This window comes from Electrona antarctica (assembly GCF_951216825.1).
Source record: "Electrona antarctica genome assembly, chromosome: 24".
In the NCBI taxonomy this organism is placed as follows: Eukaryota; Metazoa; Chordata; class Actinopteri; order Myctophiformes; family Myctophidae; genus Electrona; species Electrona antarctica.
In genome coordinates this window covers 7,726,126-7,736,783 of record NC_136803.1, presented here as the reverse complement: position 1 = coordinate 7,736,783, position 10,658 = coordinate 7,726,126, and the positions used below count along the sequence as shown (strand labels likewise).

Below are 10,658 nucleotides of genomic sequence, written 5' to 3'. Positions count from 1 at the left end.
ACTGCTAGAGCCGTAGAAATCTTATGGGGGTCCCTGGTATCTCTTTTCAAATGTGGGTCCGCAAGCTAATTAGTGTCAATATGGGGGTTGAGCGGCTTAATTGGAGTCCGAAAAAGCATAAGCATGTTTTCATTAATGTTTTCATTAATCAAAGCATAAGCATGCCTTCATTAATGTTTTCATTAATCAAAGCATAAGCATGCCTTCATTAATGTTTTCATTAATCAAAGCATAAGCATGCCTTCATTAATGTTTTCATTAATCAAAGCATAAGCATGCCTTCATTAATGTTTTCATTAATCAAGAACGAAAGTCGGAGGTTCAAAGACGAGCCGTCGAGATGATTACCGTCAGTTATTACGACAAACAGGTTTACGAGATAATCCTCAAGGATGCTGTCAAACAGGGATGGTGCCGAAGAATCAGGAGACATAAACGAGGCCGAGTTCAAGAGCAAGTGATGCAAGTCAGTGGTCCAGAGCGGTGTGTTATTGAGTCTTGAGTTGTCTAATCAAGTTCAATAAAATTGTAACTGTTTGTGACTGTCAAAAAAAGCACACCAAAGACTCTAAACATGTCAGCTACAGTAGGTGATTCCATCAAACTGCTGCCTCTCATATGCAGAGCATATTTTGAGCACAGTTACGAATGGTGATTAATTGAGCACAATTGAATGGTGCAACCACTCCAAGGAACAGCAATGTGCCCATGTCCTAACCTATGTCCCGATGTTTAGAGTACCAATAGGGGGTGCTGTTGCACCACTCGCTTCAGACTGGTCCGATTTGTTATTAGAAAGCCCTCCCCCACAAGGAGGGGTGAGTGCACCAAAGCATTATGGTCATTGTAGGAATTCAGCAGTCCAGTCAACCCCTAGTCAAACACACAAGACTACATTTGTCTGTCCATAGGGTGCACATTTAAAATTGTCCTACAGTTATCTACTACAAATACTGTTAACATTGAGTGACTGCAGTTTCTTCCAGTGGTGAAATGTCCCTTTAAAGGGCCAAGCCCGGAGGGCATACGGTCGCTTCATGTTTTTGAGTGGTGCAACCACTCCTATAGACAGCTGTGTGTGTGGCTGTGTCCGAGCACGGAAATAGCGTTCTAGCGTTTGTTCACCACCAAATGTCACTGTTGCACATCCTAACACAGACACATAGGCCAGGGAGGAGGGCTTGTACTCACTTCTGATGGGTCTGATTTTTTTTCTTCTTCCTACTATTACTTATTGCAGTTCTGGCTTAGACCGTGCATTCGGTTTTCGCAAAACGCGCCAATATGGTAGAGGGCCATGCCAAATGGTGAGGACACGAAGCCAACAATCGTTGGCCAAAGGGTGGCGCTATAGCCTGTTCAGATGTTTAAGCACCGTACATGCCTTTAAACACAATGATGTTGCTGTACTTTGTCAAGTTTATATGCCATTATATATATATTTTTTTTACCATAAAGGAAAATAAATAGTCGATATTGCAATGAATCACATGGTTTGCTATTGTTGGTATCGCGTGGAAGCCTCATATTTCCAAAACTGCTTTTTTTAAATAAAAACATTTTAAAATAGTGAAAATATAAAAGAAAAAAAAGGTTTAAAATAGTGAAAAGCTGACCTACAAGCTCACAGTGAAGATATGGAACGAGCTTAAATTTTGATTTATTTATTGCCTTGATCTCACGATAGGAACTATGCAGAAAAACATTTCACCGCCTTTCTACTTTCAAAACTATGACGTGACAATAAAGATTCTGACGCGTTGTGAGCTTGTAGATCCACCATGTTCACTACTTTATGAGTGACACTTTTCTACGATGAAAAGTATGGCCTTAAAAATGGTTTTACACAGACCGACTGACCGGTGTTGATTTCGTCGACTAATACTATGACGAAAAATGTCTGACAACTAAATATACTGACAATTGTCAACAAATAAAAACTAAACTAAAATGTTAGGAAGGGACTAGTGGACAAGAGTCATTTTACACTTGGTTGCATACTGAAAATAGCCGATCTACAAGCTCACAGCGCATCGCAATGCTAGATCTGCTATTTTCAGCGTAAGTGTAAAATCAGTCATTACGATCCGCCAAAATACATTTTAGTCAACAAAAATCAACCGTAGATTTAGTCAACTATTAATCTTAGGATAGCCTATTTAGTCGACTAAATCTAGACTAACACTAAAACATTCAACGTGACTAAAATGTGACTAAAACTAAATGAAAACTATTCAAGAGACTATGACTAAAACTTGCTGCCTAAATCAACACTGACAGCCCAGTGACTTCTAATGGAACAAGCTTAAAGGCATTATAGGTCACCTCCCAGTTAGTCCGGCAGCAGACAGGCTTCTTTTGTTTAAAGTGGGCTAAAAACGGCCATAGGATGTTAATGGCAGGGTCACAAGAAACCCCTATAAAAAAAAGTGCTCAATACCGACAGCCAGTCAGCAAGTGGATTCATGAATGCATGTCTATAGACAATATTTTAGACCCACCCGTCCATCTCGGCTGCCGGACTAAGTGTTTTGTACACAGAAGGAAGCTGTTCAAAGCTCCGCAACTCCGCTCCAGCCACGACCCCACAACCCCCCCCCCCCCCCCTCTTACTCTTATGTAGCTGTACACAAGATGGAACAATAAGGCACAACATTGACAGACCAGGCTTGATGGACCACTTTGGACGGCTTTGGACTCTCTGGACGGGATTCCCACTGGTGTCTGGTTGTACAGGGAGGTCCGTCTGGTTGTACAGGGAGGTCTGTCTGGTGTCTGGTTGTGCAGGGAGGTCCGTCTGGTTGTACAGGGAGGTCCGTCTGGTGTCTGGTTGTGCAGGGAGGTCCGTCTGGTTGTACAGGGAGGTCTGTCTGGTGTCTGGTTGTGCAGGGAGGTCCGTCTGGTTGTACAGGGAGGTCTGTCTGGTGTCTGGTTGTGCAGGGAGGTCCGTCTGGTTGTACAGGGAGGTCTGTCTGGTGTCTGGTTGTGCAGGGAGGTCCGTCTGGTTGTACAGGGAGGTCTGTCTGGTGTCTGGTTGTACAGGGAGGTCCGTCTGGTTGTACAGGGAGGTCTGTCTGGTGTCTGGTTGTACAGGGAGGGACTCAGGGAGGTCTCACTGACATCCTGACAGAAAGAAACCACACAACATGCCATTAGATTATGCATTAGACGTATAGCTAAGCCCCTCCCCAAACTGCTATGGTCCAATCACAGATAAGCATACGATGGTTAGACAAACCTCTCCACCAATAGTTTTCCTATAGGATGAAACATTGTTTTAAAAAAAGAAATGCCACGCACATATTTTTCCAGTGCATACGGCAGGCCTTGTAGACGGATTTGGAAGAGATTTTGAAGGTCTGGGTCCAAAACTGAACCAGTATTTAATGTGTAAAACCCATGATATTTACATTGGAATGAATGAGCCCGGCTGGAAAGTGTCCAAGTGGGAGTGTCTAAGTGGGAGGGGGCGGGGCTTAGCTAAAGGTGCATTGCACAATATTATAAACTGCACATGAAGTAATTATTAAAAAGGACTTAATACTGATCTCAAATGTACGTTTTTCCTGAAATGCCATATTTGGATCTGTACATTACAAGCACCAGGCTTGTAGCAAAACAAACATGGTTCTATAACTTGGCATTTCATATTATGAACATTTATATCAGTGCTATTATTTTTTCTTCTTAAAAAAAAAAAGAAACTACGGTATACACTTGCAGCATTTACAACAAATTAGCAGTATGTTACCCCACAGACAGACAGCTGTTGGCTCTGTGGTCTGGAAGACAGACAGCTGTTGGCTCTGTGGTCTGGAAGACAGACAGCTGTTGGCTCTGTGGTCTGGAAGACAGACAGCTGTTGGCTCTGTGGTCTGGAAGATAAAGAATATCCGATAAATATCTGAATATCTGATAATAAAGATGGTCAGAGCAGATTGCTATGTACCTCCCAAACACTTCATGTCAGATCCACCTACCCACACTTTTTTGACTTTCTAAATGACAAGATCTACCCACCCTAAAAAATATTATCCCATTGCTGAAAATAGCAGCACTGGGCATTACATATGAGACAAAGGTATACTTGTATAGCCTTTACAACTCTGTAATGCTACTGATTGAAACAAATTAGTGCATTGTGTTTGAGCTGACAGTACCATTTTTATGTCAAAGAATCAAAAGAATTAGGGCAACATTTACAAGTCCAAAGCATCTCCGACTCAGTGACCTTCAACACAACGCAAAACAACGGAGGGATTTCAAATGGAAATGAATCGCATGCAATAAATCAGCGGTTCCTCAGAAAACAGTTGGCTCTCCAAGTACCACCATAGAGAGTATGCGCATGCTTAAAGTGAATGGCACATTGAGTGGCAAATAGAGTGGCAAAGCAACAGGAAAAGTGAGTTTAACATTGTTTAATGCAATCAGATAGGACTTTTCTGTTTGGATGTATGGGCTGTCAAGGCCAGAAAGTAGTTTTTTGCCACTCATTAGGCATTCCTGCATAACTTCCGGGTTTGATGATGATGTCACGCGCATACCCTCTATAGCCGATGTTAGAATAGACCTACCTACCTCGTCCTGTTCAGTTTGACATCATGGACAATGCCAGGACATTCGGTCTGCTGCTCAGAAGAACCACAAGACGTTATGGACTCTGTTTGGTCACCCGTTTATTTGAAGCACCTGGTGGGGGACACCTGGTAGGGGGACACCTGGTGGGGGACACCTGGTAGGGGGACACCTGGTAGGGGGACACCTGGTAGGGGGACAGACAACATGAGTATGTCAACCCTCTGTGACCAGAATACTAACATGCAGCTCCGTTGCTCATTGAATCCAACACGGAAGCAAGATTTAAGGGCCACTTATTCACCCCTTTTTGCAACCAGATCTTATTTTAATTATGTTTAGGACACAAGAAACACTTTCCTGGGGTTTCAAGTGTGTAAAAAGTTTTTTTTTAAAGGATCAAAGACAAATATGCATTAAAACATTATACTTGCCCTCTACAACTAAAATAAAAAAAATAAAAACACCTTAAATATTGTAATTTTTTTCATAAATAGAGAATATTTTACTCAATAGGAGCTGCTCCTGTCACAAGTTCATGATGTCATATGTCCATGTGGTCTAGCCCTATGGAATGTATAGATATGCTAATAAAAACCAACTTTATGCTTCCTAAGGATAATATGAGCATCAGCAATATTTTAAATACTTTTTATTAGAATGTGCATTCCATATATTCCATAGGGCTGGACCACACATAGACATGACATCATCAACGACAGGAACAGTTCCTATTGAGTGAAAGATTTTCTATTTATGAAGGAAATAAAATATTTAAAGTGTTTTTAATGTTGGTTGTAGATGGCAAGTAGGCTATAATGTTTTAAGGCATATTTGTCATATTAGCCAGGGTTCCTTTTAAGATATTTTAGTCATGACGCCATGTTCATGACGAAGATTTGTGATGAAAATGTGGTTTCATTTCCTTCCTGGACTACATGCTGTCTCCGTAACACCAGGGCTCCACCGGGCGCATCAGCGTCGCGTCTCCATCACCGTCAGGGAATGTTCCCTTTTTAATCAATGAAGGGTGGCTCCACTGCCCGCGTTGCGTGACGCGTGGATTAAAATTGAACCGGTGCGTTTTTTTACGCACGCGACGGAGACGCAACGCGTCCGGTGGAGCCCTGGTGTAAGACAGCCCTCGTGGGGCGTCTCCCCTCCACAAGTGCACCAAAGCATTGTGGTCATTGTAGGAATTCAACAATGCAGTCAAAACACAGACTTCCTTATTTTTTTTAGCCATACTGTTTATCCACTCAAAATACTATTAACCCATTTAGACTACTCTACAATTGCCTTCTAAAATCCTGTCAGTTTTCTGAAAAACCTATGTTTCTATGTCAGTGGTTCTCAACCTTTTTCACATCAAGGACCCCCAGAATTATCTGTATTTGGCCGCCGAGCCCCATCTGAAAATATGTTGTTCCAAGGACCCCCCCAGATGCAAGGATTTGAGTTAAAAATGTTCACTCTGAAAGAATATATATTCAAAGATTTGTGCCACATTTTCACGATTTTTCAAAAATGGCAGACCTACAAGCTCATAGCGCGGCACTCGGTGCCACGCTATGAGCTTGTAGATCTGCTATTTTTCAATAGCTAAAATATAACAATGCTTAAAACACCAAAAGGGATTCCCGTCCAGAATGGGTTAACATTGAGTGACTGCAGTTTGTTCCAGCAGTGAAATGGCCCTTCAGGGCGGGAAGGGAACCCCTTTGTGTTTTAAGCATTATGTTACACTTTAACTATTGAAAAATAGCAGATCTACAAGCTCATAGCGCGGCACAGAGTGCTGCGCTACGAGCTTGTAGATCTGCCATTTTCTTTAAATCGTGAAAAATGTGGCACAAATCTTTGAATATTATATTCTTTGAGTTAAGTGAACACTTAAACTAAAATCTTTGTTTCTGGGGGTGGGGGGGGGGGGGGTGTGTCCCTGGAACAACATATTTTCAGATGGGGGTCGGCAGCCAAATAGGCTACATATATTTTTGGGGGTCCTTGACATGAAAATGTTTGAGAACCACTGACACAGAAAAATCTAGGTTTTTCAGAAAACTGTCAGGATTTAGCACGCATTTGTAGAATCGTCCTCAGGTCGAAATGGGTTAAGTACAAATAATTGCATATAAAATGAGGCACACTATACCCCGCAAACAGAGCTAACATTCAAATTCTCAACCCAAACATTGAAAACATGTCTCATATCTCTGCTGTCGGGAGGAAACCTCATAACAATTTTTTCAGGAAATGAAAAATGTAATTTTTTCAGGAAATTAAGAATACCTTATATATTTAAAACAAAGCAATTCTGCCTCATCAAAGTTGGTGTTGTAACTTTATATATTGTCAATTACTTCCATGAGAGGGGGAGAGGTGGTGGAGTTAGTTGCTTTAGCAGACATTTTGAGGGTCCAATAGAGTTAAGAGGTTTTGTCCAAAGCACTTTTTTACTACTTTCCATTGGTTCAAAATTGAGTTTCCAGGTCTGCCCCTTTGTGAATCATAACAAAGCTAAATTGGAGGTTGATCAGAACTTCATTGTCTTAAATACGCTGAACACCTGGAATAACATCAAAGTCCATTTTAAACTTAAAACATTTTTCACCTTTGGCTCCTATATGGAAGAACCCAGATTTTCTTCCCTCATATCAGGACCCAGTATTCAGGGTTTGTCATGATAAGGGACTGGACCAGCTTGCTAAACTATATAACAGAGGCACAATGGAGTCATTTGAGATTCTAAGGAATAAATATTAATTACAACAGTCACATTTCTTTAGATTTTTACAAATCCGTCATTATGTAACAAAGAACATGCAAGCCCCTGAGCCTAGGACATCCTTCTTAGAAAATATTCTTACACGTCCTGTGCCAGAAAGATGTATTTCCTATCTGTATGAATGTTTTGATATAAGTTCAAACCACTCCACTGATCATATTCGAAGGCAGTGGCAGATTGACTTGTAATGTCAGATAGAAGACAATACTTGGACAACAATTATAGGAAATACTTACTATTTTGAGTTGCAATAATGATAGAGAAAGACAATTCAAAATTTTACACAGACTCCATTATACACCTCTACTGAGAAGCAAGCTTAGTCTCAGCTCTCCTAACTGTAATAAATGTGACACAGAAGTTGGTACATATGCACATATGCTTTGGAAATGTACAAAGATACAGGTGTTTTGGAATGAGGTGAAGAATGAGCTGGACACCTTGCTTGGATATAATTTGAACTTGTCACCTCTCCAGTGTGTACTAGCAGCTAAGGTATCCAGTGCAAGGACCAGACACAACGCCAAATTGATTGGAATACTCTTATACATAGCGAGGAAGACTATACTCAAGCTTTGGATTGATAGAGACGTTCCTACACTGGATGATTGGTACAAGGAGGTAATGACTGTGGTTCCTCTGGAGAAACTGACTTATCTCCTCCGTGATAACATGGAAGGGTTCACAAAGGTATGGGAACCAGTCTTAGATACAGTGGACCCTTCTAGACTGTGCTTCAATGTACCGGCGGCGGTGGCTCAGGGGTAGAGTGGCTGGATGGTAACCGCAAGGTTGCCTGTTCGAACCCCGGCTCCCCCAGAGTTAGTGTCGAAGTGTCCTTGAGCAAGACACTGAACCCCTAATTGCTCCCGATGTGCTGGCTAGTGCCTTGCATGGTTTCTGCCACCATCGGTGTATGAATGTGTGTGAATGGGTGAATTGATGCACAATCTATGTAAAGCGCCTTGGATAAAGGCGCTATATAAATGCACCATTTACCATTTACCATTGAACGGTAGTGAATAAAGACTCTGGTGACCTGTAATGTAATCATGTCAAGACTGTGGTGTACTCGTTTTGTCTTTTTTTTCTTTTTGTCTGTGCATTGTAATGTCCGTATTGTGGTTCTTGTTGTTTTCCTATGTTATGTTGAAAAAAGAAAAATGTGTGGTTCTATATACATTGAATTGTGATTGAACAGTTGTGAAATCTCAGAGCCTCAATAAAAATACATTAAAAAAAAAAAATGGAGTTTCCTCCCGACAGCAAAGATATCTATTCTGAACACAAAAACCCTCCCAACACACCTGGTGGGGACAGACGGCGTGTCAAGTCTCTGCATCCTGAACACAGCATCACTGTAGCAGCTCCTGTACAGTAACACAAATAACATTCAATCATTATACAGGATAACAACCATGCCATTTACTCTAACACGTTGTCTGAAAAACAGCGCCCTCCTCTGGTGAAACTAAAATGAATCCGTGGTCAAAAGGTGTGCAGGTGAAGTTGCTCGTCTTTTGAAATGCTGGTGTGTAAGTGTTTTACAACTCCGCTCCATTTCTAATATATAAAGTATCATAAAGCTGTATTAATTCATTGTAATCCGTACACCCTGTTTAACATAATGAATGTGCAAGAGTTGATTTAAATTAACTTAAGTTGTATCATTTGACTCATTGCAGTTATCCTGTATTTGTAATGAATGTTATGTGCGTTTGTGTACAGGAGGTGGCGCTACAGTGATGCTATGTTCAGGTTGTTATCCTGTAGTTAAATTAACATTGATTTTACAATATAAATTGAGGGTCCCAGAGAGAAATACCATTAAATGGGGGTCTGTAGCAAGGGGCCAGTGAGGCTATTCAACGTTGAAGCTCTCCTCCCTAGTGGTAGGAGGAGGGACTACAGGCGGACCCGTGGATTCATGACCGGGAAACCCCGTGCAGCTGGGCTTTAACATTGAGCGCTCGGTTGCACTTCCGCATTTGACCACCAAAATTTGGTGGTCAAATGCGGAAGTAGACGTTCTGAGACGGTACTTCCGGCAGTCTTCCGGGTGCTTCAAAACGCCACTGAGCAACTTCCACTGACATGAATAGCTGGGGGGGCGGAGCTTCGCGCCAGTTCAGTCTCTATCCTTTTATCAGAGCCATATAATAGAAGAGTTGCGTTATTGAGGGGGCACAGAACAGCCCGGTCACGTGATCCCGGAAGCGCTCGGGTGCACAGCTGCGCTCTCATGGAGAGCCTGATTAGGGACCCCAGGCTGTCCCTAATCAGGCTCTCCGTCTTTTTAGCAAATCTAGAACTTCCTGTTTGAGAGCTAGCAAATTTAAGACATCCGGTTGCTTTCAGAATAAAAGCGTTGTAAATTAAATAATTATTACATTACATTATTATTATTACATTACAGTTATGGTGAAGACACACATTATGTTTGTGTAAAAATAAGTAATTAAATAACATAAAAAAGTTGTAAACTGTATGCCTTTTTCTTTCCATTGAAAGTGTACACTGTTATATTAGCAATGATTGGGTTGAACATGATTCGTTGCACTCCCTCTGGTGTTGTGGGTGTGGACTTTAAGGAAGTTAACATTAAGGAAGTATCTACACAGGTACATGGGTATCTTGGTGGAGTATCGAATCTTGTGGACCAGACCCATTGCAAGATGCTGTACTCTGTCGCCGACCCTTGCCACTGCCTTAAACAGATGGTTTTCATGTTTATAATACTCTTATCAAGATGGAAGTAGGAAAATGCATGTTTATTATGATTATTATTATTGGAAGAAAGACAAAATGTCCAGTGGAAACTAAAACTCTCATCTGTCGAGAACCACCGTTTAAATATAGTTAATACATCAGTTTGAAAATGTTTAAATATAGAACGATATTTAAACATTTTCAAACGGTTATCTATTATAATAGGTCACCGTCTACATCACCATTTGAACACATGTTTAACTATAGTTAATACATCACCGTTTGAACAGTGTTTCTGACAAACAAACAAACATCAACAAACTGCTCAGCTCAGCTCCAAATGAAACAAACCTCTTTGTCTTCGTACTAGATGTGACTCAAAGAATCCGGTTCCGCAGCCAAACACCAAACGTGTTGATTAAACCACGAAAGGTCCAAATTTAGACAAACATTAAATTAAAACAAAATTAAAGTTTGTTGCTGCTCAGATCTCTTCGTCTCCCCGGCAGGCGAAACTAGACGCAGCTGTAGAGTCTGGCTTATTAGCCAGGCCACAGCTGTAGGACATGAGACTGAATTAGGG

General features: G+C 41.3%; 1 long non-coding RNA gene across 1 annotated transcript; it reads right to left on the bottom strand.

Annotated features, from left to right (window-relative positions):
* Positions 1-2,642: 2,642 nt before the first annotated feature.
* Positions 2,643-10,563, bottom strand: LOC306917661. Its single transcript, XR_013789215.1, has 5 exons — positions 10,427-10,563; positions 8,674-8,736; positions 4,582-4,765; positions 3,752-3,875; positions 2,643-3,123 (listed from the first exon to the last, which is right to left on the bottom strand). It is a non-coding gene; the product is annotated as an uncharacterized lncRNA (long non-coding RNA).
* Between the last annotated feature and the right edge of the window lie 95 nt (positions 10,564-10,658).